Below are 25,138 nucleotides of genomic sequence, written 5' to 3' on the forward strand. Positions count from 1 at the left end.
ATTTAATTAATTTATTTGGTTTTGCCGGGTCTCAGTTGCAGCAGGTGGGCTCCTTAGTTGTGGCTCGTGGGCTCCTTAGTTGCGGCTTGCCGGCTCCTTAGTTGCAGCACGTGGGCTCCTTAGTTGTGTCAGGTGGGCTCCTTAGTTGCGGCACGTGGGTTCCTTAGTTGCAGCAGGTGGGCTCCTTAGTTGCAGCAGGTGGGCTCCTTAGTTGTGTCAGGTGGGCTCCTTAGTTGCGGCACGTGGGTTCCTTAGTTGCAGCAGGTGGGCTCCTTAGTTGCAGCAGGTGGGCTCCTTAGTTGCAGCAGGTGGGCTCCTTAGTTGTGGCATACGAACTTTTAGTTGTGGCATGCATGTGGGACCTAGTTCCCTGACCAGGGTTCAAACCTGGCCTGCATTGGGAGAACAGAGTATTAACCACTGTGCCACCAGGGAAGTCCCCATAATTGGGAGTTTTAAACATTTTCTCTAAGACACTGAAAAAATCAAATAAACTAAAACAATTAGAAAGGATAAAGAAGATTTAAATAACATAACTGATTAGCTCGATTGAATAGACATACATAGAACTCTGAACTCCTGAACTCCACTACCAGAGAATATACACACATCGAAAGCCTTACCACTGATTGCTAAAAATTATATTTCCTCTTACCTCGGAAGAAAAAATATTAGGAGACCAAAACCAAATAGACATCAAAAACTTTATACATTTGGAGACAAGATCATACTTCTAAATCTTGTCAAAGAAAAGTGATGATAGAAATTAGTTGATACTTTATTTTAAATCTTGTGGGTTACAATTAAAGAGGTACATAAAGGAAAATTTATAGATTCAAATGCATATATTTGAAATGAAGGAGGACTGATTATTAGTGAGTTAAGCATTCAACCAAAAAGTTATAAATAAGATAGCAGAGTAAACCAAAATAAAGCAAAGGGAGAAGATAACACAAAGTACTGCAAAAAGAAATGAAATAGAATACAAAGGAATAGCAGAGAAGATCGACAAAGCAAAGGATGATTCCTTGAAAGACTAACTAAATACATCTGGCAAACTTGATCAGCTACAGAGACAAAGACAGAAAGAAGGAAAGAAAGAGTAAGAGTGACAGAGAGAACACGAATAGTATTAGAAATGAAAAAAGGGACCTAATATATGTATAATAGAGAATAAAAGGTCAAAAGAATGCACTATGAGTAACTTCATAGTAATATATTTGAAACATACATTTTAATAAATAGGGGTGCCCAATACATTTATGATATACACATTCTAAGCTCATGTCACAACAGGAGACTGAGAAACATGATTTCTAACTGAGTTTGAGTAAATGAATGGAAGAGAAAATCATTCAATCATATGAAACGTATTTATGGACATCTGCTATGTACTGGGAATTGTGCTGGTGCTACCTTATATTTTCATGCGGGGGATGGACATTAAACAAATCATTACAAAAGCAGATATTTACAGTTGAGGTAAGTGCAGTATAGGAAGGGTCAGAGCATTTAACAGGGAACTTAATCTTATTTGGGCAAAGGGCAGATTAACAAAGGTTTCCTGAAGAAGTGACATTTAAGCTGGGACTTAAATAATGGGTAGGAGTTACCCAAGCTAGAAGGCATTACAGGGTCCAAAGTCATAGATCATAGAGTGGATGGTTAGAAAGGTGTGAAAATCGGTTTCAGCAGTAGCCTTTGGAATATGGTAAGCATTTATACAAGCCAAATACATTAAATTCACACGTCTAAGTAGAGCACAAACATATTTCCCCTTCTTAATAGCTTTATGTAGATGCTTAAGAATGTAATCTGTAAAGAAAGTATTAAAACAAGGATGGGAAGGAAATAAACCAGCTTCATTCAGAGTAGTGGTTGCTTCTAGAGAAAGGAGAGCAGAGGAGGCTTCTGCATCCATCCCTTGTTAATGGTGATTCCCTTCCTGAAAGGAAGGATAAAGTAAGCCACAATCATGAGTGTGCTAATTTCTTTAAGTGTTGGCCTTATCTGAAATGGAGACCTCAATTATAAAACATCAGGCAGAAAATCACAGAAGAGAAACTTAGAGATGCTATTCTGAAGGGAGCAGTGGTTTAGACAGTACTACTCAAAATGTGAAGAGGGAGGTCAGACACTGAGAGTAAGGATTTAGGACTGCCTTGTCCAGCACAGTTGCCACTAGCTACATGTGGCTATCGAGTACTTGAAATGTGGCCAGTCTGAATTGACATACTGTAAGTGTACAATACACATTGGATTTTGAGGACAGTATTAAAAAAGAATGTAAAATATTTCAATAATATTTTTTATTGAAGTATAGATGATTTACAATATTAGTTTCAAGTGTACAACATAGTAATTCAATATTTTTATAGAGTTTACTTCACTTAAAATTATTATAAAATATTGGCTATATTCCCTGTGCTGTGCAATATATCATTATAGCTTATTTATTTTATACATAGTAGTTTTTACCTCTTAAAATGCTACCCCTTTTATGCCCCTCCCTGCTCTGGTAACCACTAGTTTGTTCTCTATATCTGTGAGTCTGTTTCTGTTTTGTCTTACTCATTTGGTTGTTTTACTGGGTTGGCCAAAAGTTCATTTAGGTCTTTCCACAAGAGTGTATGGAAAAATCCGAACGAACATTTTGGCCAACCCAATATTTTTTAGATTCCATGTAGAAGTGGTAACATATAGTATTTGTCATCAACAATATTTTTATATTGATTATATTATATGAACTGATAAGATTGTGGATATATTGGGCTACATTAACATATTATTAAAATTAATCTCGCCTGTTTCTTTTTACAGTTTTTAACATGGCTACTAGAAAGTTTAAAATTACACATGTGGCTGGCATTTTATTTTTGTTGGACAGTGCAAGTTTAGAAACTTTTATAGCAATTTGGCATTGCCACAATATCCAAGTGTATGTCTCACCAGCCCACAACATATTGCAAAGGAATAATGCAGTCAACTAGTATTTCATCACAGATAATTAGTGAAGTGCTGCTTGAAACCATTCATATCTTCCAAAGTGTTTAGCCACTATGCTTACTATAGGAAGATACATATATTGTCATTTTCTCAGAGGTCTGTGAAATAGTCCAAGGAGGCAACTTGTTAAATTGATGTGGCCTTCTGAGTATGAAAAAAGGGATTGATAAAGATGTTATCATATAACCCTTCAGATTTGCTTGTATTTATTTTCAATTACATAACTTGTATATTGGAGTTGGAGAGAATATAATAAAAACTGTGGTAAATAATACATTTTTAAAAGTCCAATTGAAAGACCAGTTTGGCATCAACTAGTTTTTTTTTTTTTTTTTTTGAGAATTGAAAAAACAGGGAGTGGGGAAGCTCATATCTCAAATTAGTTACATTGCAGCATTGATAATATACTTCTGTAATTGTCTTCCTTAGATTTTGTTCTATAAAATTGACTTATTTTTCATCAGAATGGGCTAGTTAACATTGGACTTGGAATTGGCACAGGTGAGCTTGTGATTTACAGGGCAATTTTTCTCATCAAAACCTGGGCAGAACCATTTATTTTAAAACCAATATTTATTTTACAACGGGAAGATGGTGCAGATTAAAGGAGCATAAAACCATGATAAATCACCCAATCTTCATCCCATAGAAAATCTTTTAAATGGCTCTTTAAAGTAACGGCAGTAAAACCGTCTCATAGAGTTTGTATTTGGATGACTTTCTAGCATATGGTATAGTCATGTAGATTAAAATCTAATTAACGAGGAATTTGTAAATATTCAGACGTGGTCTGTGTGATTCTTTTTCAGTGAAAAGTTAAATGTGTTTTTTCCGTAGCCAAGTTTCTGAGTCTTGCTCATGAGTAAAGGGAATCCAGCCTCAAATTTTTAGCTGTTTGAAATCAAAGGCCGAAGAAATGAAATATCTTTTAAGTCTTTTTATTTAATAATCAATGTTTATATTAAATGTTTAAGAGCATGTTTATGTTTACTATAGATTATTATACAAGAAAGGAATTTTTATAACATCTTGTTTGATTTGGTTCCCATTTATATCTTAGGTTACAGTAATTTCTGTGGTTAAAAATAATAGAGTTAAATTTCTCTAATAGTATTCTTTAACACTATTCTAATGATAAATGGACTTGTATAGAACCTTTGGACTGATTAAAAAATGATAAAGAGTAGAAAACATTTGAAATGGATGAGATCTGCTTGTAATCATGGTGAATTTTACAAATGGGGAGTCTGTGGCCTGTGGATGTTCCATTGTGGGTGTTCTGTCTCTACCTAACTGAAGACTCCAGGTCAGCAGTTGGCAAACTTTTTTGTAAAGGACCAGAGACTAAATATTGTAGGCTTGTTGGGTCCACATTCCAACTATTCAACTCTGCTGTTATTGGGTGAAAGCCGCCATAAGTAATATATAAATGAATGGGTGTGTGCATACTCTGACCCAACAATTCTATGTCTAGCAATGTTCCCTAAGGAAATAATCAGAGCCTTTGGCAAGGAAGCATGTACAAGAGTATCTGTCATGATATTACTTTATGACATGGAAAGCTATTTATGGGGCCTGGTTAATTAAAAGAAAAGCAGCAAAACAGAATGTAATATGTGATCCTACTTTGATATAATGTATGTACAAACCCATATATTAGGTTGGATCATGTGAAATTAATGTTAAATGGCTGTTTTTTATCTGCAAAATGGAAATTTTATATGGTCAACCTAAGAAAGAGACTGAAAGATTATCCACCTGCAATTTCTTAGGTGGAAGAAATAGAATAATTTTTATTCTACTCTTTTTCATATGTTCATTTGTTACAAGGAATATATTTTACTTCACAGTGAGAAAATGATGCAGGTTTTTTAGGACAAAAGAAGGATTTTGCCATTCAAATTGTGGGTACATAGCAATGGAAACGCGGAAGGCATGCACATGTAGTCCTCTCTGGAGGAGATGTGTCTCCTGTGAGGAACTAGGAGCTTTGTTTTGTTGGCAAGGCCATTCCTGTTATGGCAGTGGATACAGGGAGCTGCAGCCAGCGCACGTTGTGTATTTTCTCCCATTGGTTGACTCCATTCCCCCTGATGCCGTTTAACATTCAATTCATCATATGAACTCCTCTTGTTCAGATTGCTTTCACGTCAGATTGCTGTCTGATTAGGATTTGGCTTTGCATGGAGGACATCTTCAGGAAGGGAACGTTCTGGTCATTCTGACGTCTGTGCGGCAGTTATATTACAAGTTGTAGACTTCTACTTCGATATTTTGGGTTCATGCCGCTGGACTCGTGAGCTTTGTTTTATGAAGTCCACCTCCTGAGAGAGGGATTCTGTCTTGTGTGCTGAGAATCCCAAGGCCCAGGATGCCAAAACCTAGTGAAGGAACTTCCTAAGGTATAGATGACCTTCAGTTGGGTCTCTGGGGAGGGAGCCTGCTGCCCTTCCTCAGATGGCATTCTACATTTCTGCACAGTAAGTTGCTTGAGTCTTTTCTTATTTGAAACTTTGCCCCTTTCCAACGCTCAAGTTCTGCAATTCTTCAATTTTTCTCTCTTCAGCCCTTGCTTGCTCCGTTTTCCTCACTGTTTCTTGTCACCTGGCAGAAACACAGTGGGGAGAGACTGGTACACAAGAGACATTTTGCTGCTGGTATTTAACTTTCTCCTGAAGTTTTTGTTGGATGACATTGATTTCTAGTGCAAAGGGCGTTCAGCTTTGGAGCAGACCTGTAGAGAAATAGAGTCCCTCAGGCCTGCTGTGAGGCTAGAATCCCCTTGTCCCAGCAACAGGAATTGGCATTTGTGTGAGACAGTGGGACATGCCCCTGATGCCGGGAACTTCTTGCAGTGACAATCAGCGTGAAGAAAAGCGATGGACCATTTCTCCACGTGAGGGAGGCCGACATTTTGTGAGCTCACATGTTTTTCTCATCAGACTCTGAAACGGCATTTTACTGTATTTTGATACAATGTTCAAACTACACATTAGGGGAAATTTCTGCCTTATTTGGAGCACCAGTCAGAATGATCTTATCTCCATTAGAGGAAATGAACAGGCCTCTGTATCTGACACTACTTTGTTAAAGAGAAAATATTTTCCCAGGAGGCAAAAGTTACTGGCTAAATACAGCCCCAAATCAAAGATCTTTTCTACCAAGAACTCTTATGTCAGCTTTCTTTTTCATAAATTGATGTGGATCTGTGGAATTTACATTTCCTACAAATTGTTTACCCATTTTCCCTTTTCATAAGGTGAGAGAAGATCCTAATTCAAGATACATTCTGTCACTTTGGAGGCTGATTGGGCATGAGGGTTTTTTTGTATTCAAAGAAATCCCCAAAGCAATTGGTAAACCTGCTTATAGAATTTGATGTTGCACATCTTGAGGAAGATTTAAGTCTGAAAATTTAAAAGACTTCAATTCACAAAGTGTTGATTGCATCATTTTGCTTAGTAGTAGTTAAGTCATTTTTAAAAAGTCAAGTGAATACGTTTTGGCCTCATCAATGAAATGTACCAAGGACCATAAAGTAGTGAAAATGGTGTTAAGAAAAACAACATTTCATTTTTTCTTTGTATTTTTGTATTGAAAAAAGTGAAAATTACCCTCTTTCCCTTTGAGTTCATGCTACAAAAGCTTATAAATTTTACGTTGGGTATTTAGATGTTTATGTGAGGGGAGCTCAATTTATAAATCTGAATGCTAACAATATGACGATTAATTTTAGAAAATTGTCAGTCAGCAGACATGCTGGGCCTAGAATAAGATGATTCATTTGCTATTTAGGCAATATTGTATGTTATAAAAAATCAGGGGATAGTCACATAGAAAGGGGAAAAATGAATGGATCAATAATTTAATTTAGCTCTGACCTGGCTAAGTTCTATAGCATGGTTCATAATTTTTCGATGAATAGACCCTTCACATTTTACATATAGTGCCTCAGTTTTGTATTGATCTTCCCTAATGTATTCTTCATGTCAAAGAAAGGAATAAAAACAAACAAAACACACTGTTTAACAAAAACACATTGTGTCGCCTGCAAATGTTAACTGAAATATGACAACATATTGGCGTTATTTATTCTGTTTTCAGAACTACTTTTTTCCAGGCTAATTTAAAAATTTAGAAGAGAAATGGGTAGTAAATGAATGATGACTTGAAGGGCAAGTTCATGGAGTTCTCTCTTAGTTAATAGATTCTTAGCCTCTCTGCATTACTTAATTGCTTATTAAAAGTGGAACCCCTCATGTACTATGTGTAGTGTGTATTTATTCCATGGAAAATTATTAATTTTTAATTGAACTAAGTGAGTGCTTGGACAAGGGACCCTAGCTATTAATCAGGAAGCAAGTGATTGACTGATGTTCATGTTCATTAGTTATTCAAGAAAGTTCAATTTTAAGGTCTATAACAGTAGAAGAAAGTTTTTATAAGTGAGTGTGTTTGTGCTGGTACATTTTAGTACTATATTTATTTGTTCATTTAACAAATATTTAGTATGCGCTATGTGCCGTGCAGTGATGAGTCAGTGATGAGCAAGCCCATGGGCCCCTGTACTCACAAAGCTTCCAGGGCAGTACGTAAAACAGAGGTATATCAGTGCTGTTTAGGAGACTCAGTTTTGCTTGACTCCCCTCTATGTACAGAAAATGATTCTTCTCTGCACAGATTTCCTGAGTCTCCTGGAAGTTCAAGCTATCAAATTCTAATTACCATCTGAGACAATATTTTCTTTAGAATGATAGAATCATAGTTTCTAAGAGCTGAAAGAGACCTGCGAAGTTGTCTGGCACTGGACCCTTTTGTCCTCCGGCCTCAGCCTGGGCCTGTCCAATGTCAGGAGGGGGAAGTGTACTCATTCATGGGGTCATTTCTGGAATGTGTGGATTATTTCAAAGTTCTTCCAAATAATGAACTGAAGCTTATTTCCCTGCAAAATCTCTTTATCGATTCCAGTTTTGTATCTTGGACAAAATCATCACATGCTATTTACCTATTATTTGGAGTATGTATCACAGTTTTCCATGTATTTCTGTGATCTTTTTATTATGAATGTGTTATCCCTGTTAGATGCATGTATCCTGACAACAGAATTGTGTCTGGTTTTGCTCACTGCTATTTTCACTAGCACTGTCATAACACTAGGCAATGAATGAAGGAATGAATGTTTTATCTTACTCCAAAAAGGCTTCAGGGAAGAGTACAGAGATTTAAACCATACATCTTAGTCCATTAACTATTTGACAACTGTCATGGTTCTTTTACTTCAGTTTTTCTCATCCTCAGGTTCACATTCTCCTTCCTAACTTTACACGTGGCATGGTGTCCAGCCAATTATACTGAAGTCATCTCCTTCCTAATGCCTCCCACTTTGTTAATATAAAAAAAAAGTGCTGGTCTCACCAGGAGGTTTGGGAAAGGCTTCACAGACTAGGTGCAGATTGACCTGTGCTGAGTCTTGAAGAATGAGGAAGTGTTCTCCATGTCAGTGAGGCCAGAAAGGGCACTTTTAAGGTACACTGAGAACAGTGGTACCAGAATGTTCACCCACCTTGCAGATTTCCATTAGGTCGCCTAACTTCCTAGTTAGATCCTCTTTGGGGAATTTTTGCTCTTTTCTTTCCGTCTTCCTCATGAACTTCACTATTCTTTCACCTTGATCACTTCCTTACCACTACCGCAAAGCTCGAGGCAGAGCTGCCCGAGGTTTAGAGCTTACGTGAGGGAGTTAGTCTGTATTCAAATCCGGGTTCAACCCATATTTTGCATGGCCTTCGGTGAGGTAGGTACTTCTTTGAGATTTAGAGTTTTCTTCTTTAAAATGGAGAAAATAATAATACCTTATAAAATAATTGAGAGAATTATCAGGTAAATTACATGTGAAGTGCCTGACCTGTAAATATTATTCCCCACCTCCCTCCCTGGGAATCTCCTGCTGTAGTTCACTTCCGCTGGTATAGCTATTGGTCCAGAGGCCCCAGCACAGGCACGTGGCTCAGACATATTTTCCACAGAAACCCATCAGGTGTTAATAGTGGCAGAGCTATTTCAGTTTCTTTCAGGTCCTCAGTTCAATGGATTTACATCTTCACCTTTATTTCTTTCATCCTCCAGGCTCCTGGGGTCCAGTAATTTTTTTGTTTTTTTTGGTAGGACTGTAAAGGAATCAGATTTGACACATTTTCCTCTGATTTCTCTCCTTTCGGGTCTCCATTTCTCCTGGTGTTACAAGAGCCTGGATTTCTCTGATCTCATCTCTCTCAGCTTCATCTGGGTCATCAACATACTCATTTCATTCTGGTCAAGATTTCTCTCAATAGGTTTATTGCAGATGGCTGCAGCTGTGATCAGTGTTTACAATCTGATGACAAGTTGGAGATTAAGGCTTGTCATCACTATTTAATTAACCTCAAATTAAGCGCTTTCCGGTCCCATTCCATGCCCTTCCACAAGCCCAGGAGAGCTTCTAAAACAGTGCTTGGAGTCTTGATAGATTCGGGGTCACATCACTGGAAAGCAGGGGCTGATTTAGCTGTGACTCTGAAGAGCAACACTATTTGATCCTTAACTCACTTGCCCAAGGGCTGAAGCTAGGTAGCTATTCAAAGTCTCTATAAAGAGAGGGGAAGAAAGGAGAACATTTTTGTAATTCTAGGAAGCAGGTGGTCTGTGAACTGCAGAGACGATGAGACAAAAAGTATTCCAGAGACAGAAAAAAAACTCTGTTCTTAGTATTTAAAAACAACTTTGTTTTTGTATCACAGAAGTAGTATATGTCAACAGCAAAATTATACATGGTAATTGTAAAAGGATGGAGAAACAAAAGAAGAAAGTAAAAATCATACAAATTCCTACTCTCCATACCTGCTTTTAAGGCTTACCCGAGCTGTCCAATCTGGTAGCCACTAGCCACATGTGGCTCGTAAATATTTAAAACATGACAAGACTGAATTGACACCATGTGCTAGAAGTATAAACTACACACCAAATTTCAAAAAGAGAATTTAGGCTATTGTTATTTTGTGTATGTTTGGATTAATTAAAATATATCTTTATCTGAATTTCATCTTTTACTTTTTTTTCATCTTTTACTTTTTAAAATATGACTACTAAATACTTTAAAATTACGTGTATTTCTGTTGGACAATGCAATTTTAGACCATTTTCTTATATCAAAATTTTTTTAAAAGAAAAATTGCGTTATTCTACATAAAACTTTGTATTCTCCTTTTTCAGTTAATGCGAATATGTTCATGTCATGAAATATATGATATGGTATTATCTTTAATCATTTGTAGTATTTCATTATATGATGTGCCTGAAAAGATTAATCAAATCCACTGTTGCTGAACACTTAGGTCATTACCATTTTTAAAAATTTCAAATTATTCATAACATACTTATAACTATATCTTTGGACTCATCCTTAATTGTGCTTCTAGGATTTGTTTCTGGAAGCCAATTAGCCAAGTCACTTGCTTGTGGTGTTTAAGCAAATTGCCATATAGAAAGGTGGCACTGATTCATACTCAGTCCAGTGGTTTATAATAATGCTCATTTCACCTCATCTTTATCAACACCAGGTATCATCATTGTTCTTAATTCTTATTGTAACGAGCAGCACTGTTATGGGTTTGCTCAGAAAATTATTGAAAAAATCTTAGTATTAAGCTTTGTGCAGTGGTAGTATCATAGCCAATGAGGTTTATCCGAGGCACGATTACAGCTAATTGAAAAAGTCTTAGGCTTGGTAGCTTCTATCCTGGACCTGCAGATACTTCAGATGATTTTCTCTTATCCATGAATCATTCTTTTATCCATCCACTCTTGAGCATCCATAATGTGTCCAGCACTGCCCAAAGATTTGTAGAAGACATGGTATTTGATTTTAGGAAATCCCTTATATTTAATATTTAAGTTGGAAAAGAAAGGAAGAGAAAATAAATAGGGCAAGGGCCACGTGAGTCTTATTTACTACAGTATTTCAGCACCTAAATAGAGTGTCTGGTACGTGGTAGACTCCACGCTGAATATCGTTGAATGAATTCATGACTAAGTGTATGCTAATGTTTACATAAGTGATGAAGAAAACAGAATAAAGGGGTAATGATTTTAAGGGAGGGACAATAAGGGAAAGCTGTCTGCCTCCTGTGTTAACCCAACAGAAGCCAGAAGGCATGAGAGCTGCAGAGGGCTGCAGAGGGCTGCAGAGGAGAGGCCACCACAGGGCAGACAAAGGGTCTGCAGGGGCAAATAGAGGATAACCAGGACACCAGCTCTGATACCTGCCCTCTGGGGTAGGGCACTCACCCTTTCTGAGTTTGGTTTCCTCATCTGTAAAATGTGCATAATTATACCTACCTCAGAAAGTTGTATTAGAAATAAATGGAGAGCACTTAGCACAATGGTATTTTCTTTAGTTGTATTCATTAGTGGCTTAGCTATGTCAGTTTCTAAGCGTCTTGTTCATTTATCATTTCTTATAAGTTATCAGAAGGAAAAACAGAGAAGAAACTTACCCTGTTAGACCTGGACCTTATATTTAGACTTGAAAAGTTCTACAGCCCCCCAGTGAGGTAGCCGTTTGCGTTCTGAACTGTGCATATCAAACCCTTATACTCTGGTTAAAAATCCATAGAATTTTTCATGTAGTTGGATAATTAGGCCACATGCTGTTGGCTCTGCTCAAAAACGGTCATTTAAGTGTCCTTTTTTTTTTTTGGCATCCACTGGGAAGTTTAAATAGCCACTGCCAGTGTGATTTCTATATGCTCTTTTAAAAATGCTGAAATTGAGAAGAGTTTAATAAAATTGCTGGACTGTTAGCTTTAGCAAGCTGTCCCAGACATAAACCTGAGAAAACAAACCCCAAACCCCAAAGTAAACACTTCTATGAATCGGGGACTTTCACAGGTGCTCCCTGGAGAGTGTAGTTTGACTCATGGAGTTAGTTGACAAGCAAGGGTGGAAGCTGGCAGCTTCTGAGGTGATTTGACTCGTTTATTCTCCTTTGCTTAACAGATATCTGTACTAAATATGAGTGGCAGCATTTGGAACTAAGGGACCCTGAAGTATCATCTGCCTAATTCTTATGTAGAAAAATGAGCAGTGCAATAGTGTAAAACAAATATATTTCAGGTATATGAATGTTCTTAAATTACCAGACCCTTAGGGAATATAGTTATTAAATGAATAAAGTGTCCAATAAGAGGAACAGCTTATATTTATTCAGCCTTTACAAGGTCCTAGTCACTATTCAAAATGCTTCGTGCATGTTATCTCATTTAATCCTCACAGCAGCCCTAAGAGTAGAGAGTGTTTTCTCCATTTTGCAGATAAGGAAACTGAGACTCCAAGAAATAAAGCCAAGTGATTACAGTCTCATGTTTAGAAAGTAGCAGAGGCAGGGTTGAAACACACAGCATTTCACTCCAGAGCCTGAACTCTCAGCTGCTGTTCTGTACTGTTTCTTTCTTAAATGTTTATGGAGTAAGCTGAGAGTGTGAGGAAATCTTGTTGAAGGTAACAGCTCAGGTAAGCCTGTGTGGGATATTCAGGTACAGTTTTTATTCCCATAAATTCCTTGCAGATTATAGACATGTTCCTCGGTTTATTACTAGAAAACACCTTCTTAATTGATCTCAATATCAAATCTATTGCACTAGTTGAACGAAAGGAGTTTTATGGCCAGTGTAGCAAGATGTTTACCGAATATTCTGTTCACGTTCATGATTTTTGATTTTTAATAGCCAAATGTTATTTAAAAATGTGACTTATATTAGTTACATCATGTGTTGAAATGTATCCTTAACTGTAGTACTTTTATTGACTGCGAGAGGATGCAAAGTGGATTCCACAATTTTAATTAACTGTTCCTCCTCTGACATTTCATTACCAGTTTCAGAAGTGATAGAGGATGGCAGTTACCTGTGAGAATTTTTCTATAAAGAAGCTAAGATGGAGGAATGTTAGAGTTGTCTTGGTGATTGAGAGGAAAAACAGAGAAAGGAGAGGATTGGCTATTATCCTCACATGTTAATAACATGGTCAGTAAACAAAGCTTCTGTTATTTTAGGTAAATTTTAAAAATTTGAGCAGATAACAGACCAGTTGAAATAAAAAATAAAGAAATCACTTAATTCAACTATAATTTTTATGCTGCAAGAATGGTGTCTTTTTTCTGAAAGTGAGAATTTCTCAGACATCACATATCTTTCCCTTAAAGAGTTTTTGAGGATTTTCTATGAGTCAGAAGAGGCAAAAATGTGAAGGTCAAAGATAATGGGTCCCTATCTAACACTGGACTGATTTGCCAAGAACCCAGGACACATTTTTTAAAATAAATTTATTTGTTTGTTTGTTTATTTATTTATTTTTGGCTGTGTTGGGTTTTCATTGCTGCACGCGGGCTTTCTCTAGTTGCGGCGAGCGGGGGCTACCCTTCATTGTGGTGCATGGGCTTCTCATTGCGGTGGCTTCTCTTGTTGCAGAGCACGGGCTCTAGGCACGCGGGCTCAGTAGTTGTGGCGCATGGGCTCAGTTGCTCTGTGGCATGTGGGATCTTCCCGGACCAGGGCTCGAACCCGTGTCCCCTGCATTGGCAGGCAGATTCTTAACCACTGTGCCACCAGGGAAATCCCCCAGGGTATACTTTTATTTCCTTTTTATGGTAAAAGCCTGAGAGAACGCTGTGGAGTTTAAACACGGTTTCTGTATCTGGTGCCCACACGGGAAGATGAAGGTAAGGAGGCCAATTTATCCAGCAAATGTGCCCAAGCACATAATTACCTCCCTTGATGTCTGTCGATACTTTACCACATCCCCTGGGAAAATCTCTGGGCAGTCCTTTCAAGTCATTTTCAGAGATCTCACCATGGCAGGTGAGCTTATTTATTTATTTCCATTTTGAGAGCTTTACCTTTCCAGACTCCCTTTTAATGTTTACCTCTTGTATGAAGAATGGAGACTGCGGGTATTTCATTACTAGGTATCTCCCTGCTGCAGGCACTGCCTGGAGAAGTTTCCCTCTGTTTGGTTTGCAAGCCTCATTTATTTTCCCGAGCTTTCTAATCTGGGCAGAGCCCAGCGGACGGCATTATTAAATTACCATTATTACAATGTGTTGTCTTGGCACGATCAGGGGCTGAGTTGGAAAAGTTCGTGTTGGGCAGGGAACACATTTTCTCCCCTTCTCGAGCTGCCCCAAATGGACCTTAGCTGACTTTCTGGGTCTGTATCAGCATCAAGAGTCTGTGAAGTCAAAGCAAAGATTTAACCACATTTGAGGCATTTCTTCTAATCAGTGTAAAGAATGGGCATTCCCCTTTTAAGTAGGTTGCTTTGATTTGGGATCAGCTGGACAATTCATGATTGTAATTTTTTTGATTGGGGGGGTAACATTTGACATTCAAAGTTATTTGACATTTCAAAAGTTATAATGTCATTTTAAAAACTCTAATATCACTAGTATATTTGCATGTAATTCATTTACACAGGCTTTCAAAGATTGTCTATTCTCAGTAGAGAAGTTTTAATTAAAAATGTTTTATTGCCACTCCAAGCGTCTTTAAATTAAGGCACTGCTCTTTTCTGTTTTTCTTCCTCACGCACTCTTGATAATCAACCTAGTGTTGTGTGCAATGATAAAAGTTATTCTTGTCATATTTTAAGCATTTTCTTGTTCATCACTGTGTCACCAATGGCTGTACAATGCTAGCACATAGTAGGTACTCACTAAATTCTTATTGAATGAGTGTTTCAACACTGCCCATGCACTGTGTATTCTAACCATTCTGGAATATGTTTTATCACATGCACTCTGCTTGCTTCCACCTTAGGAAGTTTACCCACCACTCAGAAATGTCCTTTGCCTCTCAAATCTTAAGCTCTTTTATACTGCTTATTTGTGAATTTTCTTCTCCTGTCCCTATCTAAGCACAATTCCTGGTATATATTAGGTGCTCGATAAATGTCTTAATGAATACATGAGTTATTGAATGAACACACATGTATAGTTAACCCAAGGAAAAATTATGTGACATTTATAAACCATTTTTGTAACATTTTACAACAATTTTAGTTTTAGGCATTCACTAAAATGATAAAAAGTAAGTTTGAAACACCATTTTTCTTGTCCAGTCCTTGACTCAAAACTCTTCAATGGCTCTCCATTCCCTTTAGCAGTGGTTTTCTAACTATGACAGTCTGATCATGGGATTATGTCTTTTCCCAGATTAAAACCCTTCAAAGGTTTCTCACTGCCCTCACAAAAAATATGATTCAAACTCTTTAAGCATGGCTGAGAGTTCTACCTCTCCAGCTAGAGTCTTCCCCAAGCTCCCTTTACTCTTTCACGTCTAGGTCATGTGGTTCATTAAACCTGTAATGTTTCCTCTTCTCCAGGGCCTTGACACTTTGGGTGCCCTCTGCTCCCTCTTCACCCACCTCTTTCCTTAGCTGACTCCTCTTTGGCTTCAGATTGGTCTCGTTTTAAATGTCGCCTTCTCCAGGAGGTCTTTACTGTCCACTCCCTGCCGCTGCCACCACCATCACCCCTACCTGCCTCTACTAGTTTAGATAATTTTCCTGCTTTGTATGCCTTGCAGATATTTTATCAATAGATTAGAATTATGTGGGTTTTCTTGGCCAAGTCGTATGAAGTATTAAGTTAATGGAATTTAAATTGAGAATTTCCACAATTTTAAGTTTTCCTCCTGTAGGTTTCTCTCAAACATTTTGGTGGCTAACATGACCCTCTCCCACCCCCTGACGTGCACAACACATTTATTGTAGGCAAAGTATGCTAAGTGCTTCATATACATTTACTCATTTGCTCTCACACCAGCCTTATGGTGAATACTGCTATTGTCCCCCATTTTATCAGAAAAACTAAGTTCAGTGACATAAGAAACTCACATAGCTGATGAGTGGCAAGCTGAAGTTTAAGTCCAGGCTGTCTACACTCAATCTCTGTAGCCCAAAGCCCAACCTCAAGCTAGTGATTAGACAGTAGTAAATAATTACCCAGCAGGTATTTGAAAATAGCCTTGTTTTTGTGCTGGGTATCTTCCGTTTATCCCTTCATACCCACTTTCTACTCTGTTCTGTGCCTGGGAGGTTCTTCTCTGTTGGCTTTATAAATGGGCTCCTCCCTTAACCCCACATACTGCGTTAACCCTTGGTTTCCCCACACCATTACCACACCTTTGTAAAAAGTTCTGCAGCTTACTCCAGTTGAGTGTTTTGTGTATACTTCGTTGTTGCCCAGATCCTAATTGATACAGACAAAAATTTTTTAAATTAAAACTGTAGTTATGCTTGTGCTTTTATATTTCTCATACAGTATTGAGTAATGTTAGCTTTTTTCTACTTTGTCTTTAACTTTATATAATGGAATTGACGATTGTCATAGTTCATGCAGTCTTAAAAATGAGAGGCATGCCACACTCTTGTGCAAAGGGCATGTTTCCAAGGAATTTGTAACCAGTTGGGAAACAGGCCTACAGAATATTTTTCAAAATCTTTAGCCTGCCATGAGGCCTCTTGCATTTTGACAAGAGTTTCCCTTTCTGCTTTTCTCCGCTGAGCACCCTTTGCTTACTTTAAAGCTGGGCTCTACTGTGTCTGGGCAGGTAGTTTCCCAGCCACCTGGTCCAGGATTGGTTTAATGTCTGGCTTTAAAATAACTCATTTTACTTACTTAAATGAGTTTATATATAAAGAAACTCACATAGTGTTCCATAAATGGAAGATAAAATCCATTACAATAAATAAGGGAATGAAACTTTAAAGGGGAATATAACAAAAATAAAATGATGCTATTCATGTTAGCCAAGTGTTAGGAAGGTGTTTTGACATGTTAGCACTAATTAATATTTCTCATTGGATGAATTAGAAAGATTGAAAGAGAACTGAAAGGGACATAACTTTATTAATCTTTGTTTTGTCCTGTCAGTGACCATCTAGCCCCAGGGTTCCATGCCCTGAAGTCTGAGGATCACTGGTATAATCTGTTTTTCCCTATGCTGTGAGCTTAACTGGAATGCTTTCCTCCTTCTAGTTTCCTTTTCCTGATCCTCTCCGTCTTTCTTTTTGAAACTTTCCTTCACCCTCTTAGCCTACACAAGTCTCTCGTCCGAACTTCCTGACATTTATTATCTGTCCTACTTATGTTGGCTTCTGATTGTTAATGTTTTGACCTGGTATTTCAATAGCTCATATTTTGTGTCTTGTCTCCTAAACACTGTAAAGTTCTGTCTCCAGGAATAGACACTGGGACCTGTGCTTCTGGAACCCCATATTAATTAAATGTTCATTATATAATATATATTCTGTTTATAATATGTATTACATTATATAATATATAATATATAATATTTATATATAATATTTATATTATATTTATATATTATTAAATAATATATAATATATATATTTACATATACATAATATATATAATACATATTATGTAATGTAATGCATATTATAAACAGAATACATAATAGCCCCATATATAATTAGAAGTTCATTAAATGTTTGCTGTGTTGAATGAATTTGACCCAAAGTAAGTTAAATGATGTTTTAACAACTATGGATATAATTCACAATCACAGTATGATTTTGTGTCTGGTTGGGATGCACAATTTATATTTTTGCTTCTTCTTGCCTTCATAGAAATTACATTCTAGAAGGAGATAAAGATAATAAATTGATACACATATGCATATTATAATGTAATGTAAAGTGGAGTAAGTGGTATAAGGAACGTAAATCAGCATGCATTGTTAGAGCTTTGGGTTGCCTTTTAGATTGGGTAGTCAAAGAATACCTCTCTGATAAGGTGACATTTGAGGACAAATGTGATTAAAGTTAAGAGGAGAGGGTACATATGAATATTTGAGGGACAAGCATCCTAGCTAGAAGCAATAGTAAGGCCTGAGGATCTGATTTGGGACTGTGCTTGTTGGAGGCCAGTGTGGGGATGAGAAGGGAGCAGTGGGACATGTCATTGAAGAGGTGGCAGGACTGGATTGCACAGGACTTTTTCAGCCATGGTGAAGCTTTTAGATTTTTATTGTAAGGGAAACTACAGGAGGACTGAAAGGAAAGACATAACATGATCTGATTTATATTTTTAAAAAGTAGTAGTTTCAGCTGCTCTGAATAGAAGAGGTGAAAAGGACAAGAGAGAGGCTGAAAATGTGGGCAGTTAGGAAGACATGGCTCTGTGCCAGATATGGTTGGGGTGGCTTGGAGCCCAGTGATAGTAGTGGACAAGGTGAGAACTGGAAGGTTTAGGAAAAATTCTGAGAGGAGAGCCAACTGTGTTATGCCTTCTAATTTATTTACTACTGTACAACGCTTTCAAACTAGTGTTCTCCGTTGGTATTTATTTTCATCTTATAATTCTATTTAAGACAAGTTATTTTCAATTTACCAAATATTCTTTTATTTATACTTGCTTTTGGGATACCACTTAATGACTAATTAGTCAATAAAAACCAGAGTTCTATCTGGGGCAAGAATGTGTTCCCGTGGTGAATTTATTTATCCATCTTTTTCAAAAGTAATTGCATTTTTGTATTCGTTCTTGAATACTGTGTCATTTCCCAAATGACTATTTGGGAGGTGGAATTTTTTTATGCTATTCTAATTTTGTATCCTCTTCCTTCTAATATCCCCATCTGTACTTTGTATTACAAACTTCATCAGACCACTGCACGCTATTATAGCTGTCGTCACCATGGGGAGAAAATGACTAATTGAAGCTGCTTATTGATATAATAGAGCAGGTTGTGACACTTGGCAAGAATACTGGAATGATGGGCCCCAGCTGATGTTATGTAAAAATATTCAGCCATGAACTATGCACTTGTGGATGGCTTTTTGCAGAGGTCTGCAGAATGCAGATAATCTGTATTCTGAGGAGATCTGCAAATTAAAGATCTATATGACCAGTTAGAATTATAGCACAGTGAGGACAGAGTGGTGCAGTAGGTAATGATATAGCTTTGAATCTTGGGTAATAATAATTATAACCTGCCTATACTTACAAGCAAAAGTAGATGATATTTACCCCCAACCCCCTTTGCAGAGGGACTGGATCAATTGGCAGAAAAATGATGGTGAACTTTTGGATATTTTGGAATTGCTTCAATGCAAGATATATTGGTATCATGAATGGAAGTATAAATTGGTATATTGTCTTTGGAAAGCTATTTGGCCATAACTATCAAAATAAAATGCACACAACCCTTTGACCTAGCAGTTTCATTTCTAGTAATTTATTTTAGAAATATAGTCACTAGATGCACAAAAATCTCTGTACTAAAATATTCATCATGGCATTTTGTTTAATAACAAATGATTTAAAATAGTCTAAATGTCCAAGAAATAGGAGATTGGTGAATAAATTATGGAATGTTTATGCACTGTAATATAATTAAGCCTTTATAAAGCCTGTATCTATATAGAACCATCTCTAAGTGAAAGAAGGGTTAGAATATGCTATTATTTGTGGTCATAGAAATGTAAAGTATATGTATATATATTTATATATGCATATGTTGAAGACTGCATAAGAGATTTTTAAAAGCATGCATCAGAAGACATTTTTCACTGTACATTGCTCCTTTGGTATTATTTCAATTAATTACTTCTTGTATGCATCATCTATTCAAAAATTATAAGTTAAGAAAATTATAGGGGTGGTATATTTGTATGTTTTTACTCCCCCCTTACATAAAGATGTCTTGCTTGATTCTCTGCTGTATTGCACCTGACTTCTCTTTTGAGAGTTTTCTTATAATTTCTGTTAGAACACCTTTTATTAGGATATCATTGCACTGACACTTTTAGTAATGAGGTGGCAACTCCCCTTATTCCTTTATTGCTTGCCATGACTCTACGGAATGTAGATAACTCTACCACTTTCTTCCAAGGTTCGGGTCCTTCCTATCCAGGAGAACTATTTAGAAACTTGTTTGTGCCAATGGTTTCTGCCCACAGCGGGGGCGGGACCAGGGCGCGGCGAGAAAATCAGCGGGAAACGCGTCTCCACTTCTGCTTGTGGTCCCACCGCTGGGGTCTCGCTGCTCCCGCCACGGCGCAGCGCCATGTGCAGAGTGATGCCATCATTGGGCATTATGAATGCGAGACCGAATAATTAACAGCCACCCCTTAGACGGAGGACCAGGTGCAGGGTAGACTCTTTCTGGATGTTGTAATCAGAAATAGTGCGGCCGTCTTCCAGCTGTTTGCCTGCAAAGATGAGCCTCTGCTGGTCGGGGGGGATGCCTTCCTTATCCTGGATCTTGGCCTTCACATTCTTGATGGTGTCACTGGGCTCCACCTCCAGGGTGATGGTCTTGCCCGTCAGGGTCTTCCCGAAGATCTGCATACCACCCCTTAGACGCACCAAGCCGGTCTGGTGCACCCCGAGCCCCGTGCCCCGGCCCCGGCTGGGCAGCAGCGGCAAGCGCACCCAACCCGCCGAACCCCAGCGTGGCGAGCCTGCTCCGCCCCCGCGCAGGAGGCTGCAGCTGCTGGCCAACGCGGTCTCTGGCCCTAGTTCCCCAGCTGTCCCTGGCTCCCCAGAGCACTTTTCTCCCCAAAGCAAGAAGACAAAGGCCACCCTCTCAGCTGGTCAGCGACCCTGCCTGGCAGCCCAGGAGGACAAGGTCCCTTCATAGGTCACCCTTTCTGAGCTCAAGTCTTGACTGCAGTGGGCACAGGAGCTGGGGGCACGGATCCAGGAGCTGAAGGCAAGTGCACAGAAGAATGCTGGGGAACCCAGAGCACCGGAGGACAAGGGGCACCCAGCGGGGCTATGTGGTGAACAGATGCCTGCCTATCAGCGCTTCCTCGCCCTGGCCCAGCCGGGGCCCCCGGGCCTTGTGCTGCCCTACAAGTACCAGGTGCTGGCCGAGAGGTTCTGCAGCATGGACACCATCGTGGGCATGCTGTACAACCGCTCTGAGACTGTGACCTTCACCAAGGTCAAGCAGGGTGTCCAGGACATGATGCGCAAGTGCTTTGAGGAGTGCAGTGTGGGCCGGATCAAAACCGTGTACCCTGGCTCCTACCACTTCCGCCAGGAGCGCTACGCCCCTACCTTCAAGGACGTTGGCAGGAAGTCTGATTACCAGCTCACCATCGAGCCGCTGCTGGACCAGCCGGCTGGCAGTGCGGCTCCCCAGCTCACGGCGTCGCGCCTTTTGCAGCGGCGCCAGATCTTCAGCCAGAACCTGGTAGCCCGCGTCTGGTAGTATCACAGGGCCTTCCTGGCCTCCCTGAACACCCCCGCCCATGGAGGTTCCTGAGGACCAGCTGACACACTGGCACCCCCGCTTCAATGTGGGCGAAGTGCCTGACATGGAGCCGGCCAAGCTGCCCCAGCTGCCCACCGTGGAGAAGCTGGCCACCGCCCAGGAGGTGCTGGCCGGTGCCCGCAGCCTGATGTCACCCAGGATGGAGAAGGCTCTGAGTGACCTGGCCCAGCTCACGACCGAGCCTAGCAGCCCCTGGTCCCCCAGCCCGACACTGCCAGCCACCCCGCCGGCCACACCGCCTGCCGCCCTGAAGGGGGTGTCCCAGGCCCTGCTGGAGCGGATCCGGCCCAGGAGGCGCAGAAGCAGCTGGCGCAGATGACCCGGCGCCCGGGGCAGGAGCAGCGGCTGCAGGGGCTCGAGCGGCTGCCTGAGTTGGCCCGCGTGCTGCGCAGCGTCTTTGGGTCAGAGTGCAAGCCAGTGCTCAACATGGAGATGGCCTGCAGCAGGATGGTGGGCAGCTACCGCACAGCCATGAGCCCCTGGGAGATGGAGAAGCATGTGCCCCTCCTCTCTGAGCTGCTCTCTGACTGGCTCAGCCTACACCGCATCCGCACGGACACCTACGTCAATCTGGGCAAGGCCGCCGACCTGGCAGGTGTCTTGGCACGGCTGGCCTGCCTTGCCCGTGCTGAGGAGGCGCTGTGAGCCCGGCGGACAGGTGCCAACACAGACTGGCCGCCGGGCCTGTGTCTTACTTCCTTTAGGAACACGACACACTTTGCTTTCCCTGTCCTAAATCCCCATGAGGGTCAGGGCTCTGGCTGCTGGGCTTGAGGGCCTCTGACTAGTGTGGTGGAGGCCCCCCTCATATACAGGGTGCAGGGAAGTGGGGTGGGGGAGAGGTAGTGTGGTTGGCAGAATAACCCTCCCAGGTGTCCACGTGGGATCCTGAGGCGGTCCTGGAGTATCTCAGTGGGCCGGGTGTCACACACAGGGTCCCCATAAGAGGGAGGCAGATGCAGAATCTGAGATTGGAAGGTGCCGGCAGGAGCCGCGAGCCAAGGAACAGATTCTCCCTGGAGCCACCAGAAGGAACCAGCCCTGCCCACCCACACCCTGATTTTTGTACTTGGCCTCTAGAACTGTAAGATAAAGTCAGAAAAAAAAAAAAGAAAAGAAAAGAAAAAAGAAAAAGAAACTTGTTTGAATAAATGGTAAAATCATTCAAATGCACTGGTTCTGAATTTCTAATGGGTGCATTTGTGAAAATGCTGAGAAGCTTCTGGAGGCAGAGGCCTGGTCCTTTTCAACAACAAATAGAAATTAAAGACTATTAATGATACTTATTATTAACTTTTAAAAAGCTCTCTCTACCCCCAACAAGTTAAAGAGCTATTGTTTGAAATGTATGGCCCAAAACTATGTCATTCTCTATTATATGTGATAGCATAAGCCCAAGAATAATGTTTAAAATTGTTTTAATCATTGTTATAAAAGGAATTAATGAGTGGTAACATTCAGAAACCCCATTGCTCATATTATGTTTTGTGGATATGGAGGAGGAAAAAGGAGAAGGAAGAAAAATACATTTCGAAGAAAGTTAAACAACAACTTGTAAATTTCATTCTCTGTTGCTGGAAAACCAACTGATTATACATGAATGTATAATAAAACAAGTGTTTGGCACATTGTGGTGTATGAACTATGTAGCGTAATCAGAGCTTATTTTCCTGCAGTGGAGATTGAAATTTATGTTTCTTCTAAGCAGTACCTTTCATTCCATTTTTATTTTTTAAGGAAGAGTGAAATTTACAAGTTGCTGCTTAACAATACCAGAAGTGCTAATTCCTATACAATGAATAGTGAAGTTTACAAATTGCCATTTGACATCCCCACATTTCTGTTTGTTTGTCCTCCCTTCCCACCCCCCAACAAGGTAAAATTTATAAGCTTAGTAAAAACCCTTCATTATTAATACAAGTTTACATTGCTGTTGGCAATTCCATAAATGGCATATGAACATGTCTAAGGGGAAACATAAAGGTGGACGTTATGAGACAAGAAATTCTTTAAGGAACATTGAATTTGTAATCATCACTCAAGAAAGAGCATGCAGAGACACTCATTTATGGCTTTGTGTCCCCATGACCCATTCCCTTGGCTCCTTGGTTCTGTTATCCTTCAAGTATGTTTCATTGGGCCTTTGTTTTTTTTTTTTTTGGAAATCCATCTAACTCTTCCTTTGCAAATCTTCCTCAGCTCAGTCTATATACATCCCTCCTTTTCCATGGTCCCTTTTTCTCCACTTCCATGTTCTTCCCTGAACACTCAAAAAGTGGCTACTGTGTACACAATTAATTAAATGAATGGTTCACAGCCTTAGGCCGTCACTTCTATTATTATCTGGTACTGCTACTTAAATATTTTATTATTACAGCATTTTATTGTTATTAAAATTTTAAGATATACATGCCTTATTTCACCAATTTTATTATAACAAGATCCTTGAGGGGAGATATCAGGCCTTAAAATCCTTATGCTCCCAATGGGGGCATGTATATAATCGTGTAATCGAAATGAAGTGGATGTTTTTACCAATCACAAGAACCGGGAGAGAAAGGAAGCGAAAAAGGAACGGACACCCTATCGTACGTAACTGGTCTGAGAAGATGGTTGCAACAAATTCTTCCATTTCTGTCTGTGCACGTCTCTTCTCCCGTAAAGAGATAAAGTCCTTTTTCCCTCCCTGTGAGTTTTGGTTGACCTTTTGACTTTTTTTGGCCAATAGAAAATGGCAGAAATAACACTGTGTCAGTTCTGAGTCTAGCTAGACTTTAGGTTGGCTGGAGATAAACACTCTTTAGAGCCCTGTGCCATCGCTTTAAGAAGTCTGGTTATGCAGCAAGAGAGAGGTCATTGGGAGAAAATTCGTGGAGGATTACGAAGATATGGAGAGAGGCCCAGCCAGCCCCCAGCTGTCCCAGTCATATCAGCCGAGGGGCATGGAGGGAAGGGAAGCCAACTTGGATCTTGCAGTCCCAGCTGGACTGCCCCAGTCAACATTATGTGGAGCAGAGAGATGAGTTGTCCCACTAAGCGCTGCCCAAACTGAAGATGTAGGACAAATAAATGGTTGTTATTCTTATTGTTTTAAGTCACTAGTTTTGGAGTGGTTTATTGTATAGCAAAGATTCCAGAAAACACATCCAAAACGGGTTAAGTTGTATATTAAATTTTCTGGTCTACAATAGTGCTTTTTGAGCTTTAATGTGCATACAGATCACCTAGGGTTCTTGTTAAAATTCTGATTCAGTAGATTAGGGGTGGGGCCTGAGATTCTGCATTTCTAAGAAGTTCCCCAGTGATGCTGATGTTCTGGTCTGTGTGCCACATTTTGAGTAGAAAAGGTCAAAGCAGGGAAGTCCATTCATCCAAAGATTAACAAGTTGTTTATTACAACCAGGAAGGTTATACTTGCCTTTCTGTTGAGATTGCAGATCCTGCACAGGCTGTATCAGCTGCCCAATAGACATGCCAATTCCAAAAATATAAAGTCAGACAAAGGTGCATTTTAACCAAAGTACTAGGCAATTTCTATTTTCTTAAAGTCTAACTTTCCTGAGAGTGACTTTATTCCCCTAAGCTTCGTGTCTGTTTAACCAAGAAGCATGCTCTGTGACAGTTGTTGATAATGGTAATAATAATAGCAATTACTCTACACTTCACAAGTGCTTTGTTGTGAGCCAGAATCTGTACTAAGTGCTTTATATACATTTCATCATTTAATTCCTGTAACATACATGACTGTCACCATTTTGCAGGTGAGGAAACTGGGGTTCAGGGAGGTTTAG

General features: G+C 39.6%; 1 protein-coding gene and 2 pseudogenes across 15 annotated transcripts in view; all 3 read left to right on the plus strand.

The window, feature by feature from the left end:
• Positions 1–25,138, plus strand: part of FHIT (fragile histidine triad diadenosine triphosphatase) — a 1,493,627-nt gene that overhangs the window by 299,099 nt on the left and 1,169,390 nt on the right. The gene's annotated exons all lie outside the window — the stretch shown is intronic.
• Positions 10,688–10,762, plus strand: LOC114239162 (U4 spliceosomal RNA; annotated as a pseudogene).
• Positions 20,310–21,992, plus strand: LOC103002976 (DNA replication factor Cdt1-like; annotated as a pseudogene).

This window comes from Balaenoptera acutorostrata, chromosome 10, assembly GCF_949987535.1.
Source record: "Balaenoptera acutorostrata chromosome 10, mBalAcu1.1, whole genome shotgun sequence".
Lineage (NCBI taxonomy): Eukaryota > Metazoa > Chordata > Mammalia > Artiodactyla > Balaenopteridae > Balaenoptera > Balaenoptera acutorostrata.